The 2921-nt window shown below is 39.2% G+C and overlaps 1 protein-coding gene across 5 annotated transcripts in view; it reads left to right on the top strand.

The window, feature by feature from the left end:
• The window catches only part of OSBPL3 (oxysterol binding protein like 3), a 185285-nt gene that overhangs the window by 108508 nt on the left and 73856 nt on the right, over positions 1 to 2921 (top strand). The window lies entirely within an intron of this gene.

Genomic DNA, 2921 nt, shown 5'->3' with positions numbered 1-2921 from the left:
TATATATATACACACACACACACACACACACTTTTTTTAAGAGACAGGGTCTCACTCTTTCACCCAGGCTGGAGTGCAGTGGTGTGCTCATAGCTCTCTGTAGCCTTACACTCCTGGGCTCAAGCGTTCGTCCTGCTTCAGCCTCCCAAAGTCCTGGGATTACAGGCATGAGCCACTATGTCCAGCTGAAATTCATTATTAATGTCACCTACTTGAATACATAATTTTGAAAATGTCAGCATCATGCTTCACTGTAATATAAAGGAAAATTCAACGAATGTGGTTAATGTTAAAGCATACATTTCAATATGTAAAAGCCCAGGCATGACCACACCAGAAGACATAATGAAGTGATCAGATATACCTATACATAGAAAGGGACCACTGCAAATGGAGAGGATACAGGTGTGCTGTATTAATAACTCAAATAGCATGGCCTTCAGCAACGTCGTTCTCTAAAATAGTGGGAGACACTTGGTAAAGTTCCAACAAGAACAAAATACAGTCTTCCCTCAGTTACTCAGCACTTACATCCCAAGAGTGCAAAAAACCATGCGAAAATACTTTGATGTATGTGTGAAACAGAGTTCGGTTCCATGCTCAAGTGATTTTAAGTACATTTCACCTACGGAAATGGCTAATGGCACTTTGGGAAGTCTTTGGGGTGTGGGACAGCATTTTCATTGTGCAAGACCAAGGCATTGTGGGACTTCTAACATTCCTGGCTCCCAGCCATTCCATGCCAGAGGCATCTCCTTATCATTGTCACAACCAAAAGTGGTTCCAGGATTCCACAGTGGTCCCGAGGGAACACTCACAACCTCACTGAGGACCACCAGGCTAGATGTTGGCCTCATGACTCATGGACAGTGACAGGGGAGTTGGCGGTGGGGCGGGGGGGTCAGATTTGGATGTCGAGTCCAGAAAAGGAGTTGGTTGCATTGCTTTTTTAGCCAAGGAGAGTCTTCACTTTCTTAAATATTTCAAATCTGGCTTTTCCAACCTGGTAACAGTTTCAAGTTCTGACCCTAGGTGGAAGATAAAATGAAGAAAACACAATATTTTGTAGGAAAAAAAAATCACCTCCTATTTTTGTTTGTTTATGTATGTTAAGGGCCAAGAGATGTGCTTTAATTCCCTGCGCTCCTTGATGGCTCACTGATAGGAATGCACTCTGTCTCAGGAGGAGGAACAATCCAGTTCTAACAGGAATTTTTGAAATAGTTCTCAGATTTAATTCTTGTTTTCCTTTAAACTTACAGGTATGATCTTATCTCCTTTTTTTTTTTCAATTTTGTAAAGGATGCAATAACGTCTGATTCCTCTTGGTATTTGCTCAGAACAATCGAGTGTTTTGAGCAGATGTGCATGATTGTTTAGTATTACTGCTCTGCAGGTTGCTTCTGCCTGGGACTCTTAAAACAAACAAATCAAAAGGACTTGATCCACTTAGAGTACTTTCCAGAGGATTTTAAGTCTTGGATTTTTATTTAACAATGACAACAACACTCACACCCCCTTCTTTAACAAATATGGATGCATTGTATCTCATTTGTAAATAGTCATTTGGCTCAAAGATACTGGGCATACTTCAAACGCATACTAATTTATGACATTCCAAGAAGATAAATCTGTTTGCAGACTTATTCCAAGACTAAGTTTATTCATTTGCCAATCAGATGCATACTATTCACAGGACAGCAGGTTAGGCATTGTGGGGAAATCAGAAATACTCTGGACCCTTTATGCCCTCAAGGAGCCTACTGTCCAGCAGGGATGATAAAATCTCATGTACATATTATCATAAGTAAGTGGTGAACCTCCGGAAAAGTGAGATGGAGTCCTTATGGAGTCTCTAGGGATTAAATGGTATTTTCCACTGGAGGGGGTGAAATTTGAGGTGGAAGTTTTAACTTGACAACCTTAAAGGTTCATTAACATTTAGACGGGTAAAGTGTGTTAAATTTTGAGGAATGGCTTTCTGAGCTAAAATAAATTCAAGTAAGATTTTTTTTGGTGTTTTTAAGTAATAGGAAATCTGACTTCCCATCACTTATTTGTATGCATTTATTGTCTGAGTGTAATTAAGTGACTTGGAATAATTGGTAATAATTGCTATGAAGAAATCTCATTCAACATTGCTACCTTCCTTAAAAAAATCATTTAATTTAAAAGCTGGATCTTTTTTCTAAGCTTTGCTTTTTTCCATTGAAGAAGTCTCTTTCACAACTCTGGATCTTGGGAATACCACTGTGATATTTTAAAACTCTGGAATGTACCTTTAATTGGATTCACAGTGAAGTGCTATCAGATAGAAGACAGACCCATCACGATCATGATGTAAAGAGTTCCGTTGCTAACGTAGGAAAGGGTTCTCATTAGCAGGTGGGTCCCACGTATTGAACTTGAGGACAACACAGAAACTGAGCCTGAGCCACTCAGGACCTTGTGTGGTTTCTGTGCCCTCCCTATTAGACCACTTGTGTCCCAGGACTTGAATCTAACTGCCTCCTGGTGCTGGTTCAGACTCACTGTCCATCTCCCAGTGCCTTTGGCTTCTGTCTGTAGCACCTGCTTGTGGGCTGGAGATTTGACTCAGAGCAAGTTAGTCCAGGTGAAATCTTGGCTAAAGTGTCATGCTTGTCAAAACTTAATTACCCTGTGTTGGAAATATTTTCTGTTGGATCTGGCTGGCAGTTACTAAGTATATGTATAAATGTATAAATTTATCAAGGCATACTCTTTAAGATTCGTGCATTTCATGTAAATTATATCCCAGTAAAAAATTTAAAATAATAATAAAATAAACTCTCCCAGTCACTGAAGTATTGCCACTTTTGGTTTATCTTCAGGTGATTAGCAATGATGTATTCCTTTTAAGTATTTAAAAGTAAATTTTCAGAACTTTTAGTGTTTTCTTT

The sequence above is a fragment of the Rhinopithecus bieti genome, unplaced genomic scaffold (genome assembly GCF_001698545.2).
Source record: "Rhinopithecus bieti isolate Rb0 unplaced genomic scaffold, ASM169854v2 scaffold_73130, whole genome shotgun sequence".
Lineage (NCBI taxonomy): Eukaryota > Metazoa > Chordata > Mammalia > Primates > Cercopithecidae > Rhinopithecus > Rhinopithecus bieti.
This window is presented reverse-complemented; position numbering and strand designations above follow the sequence as displayed.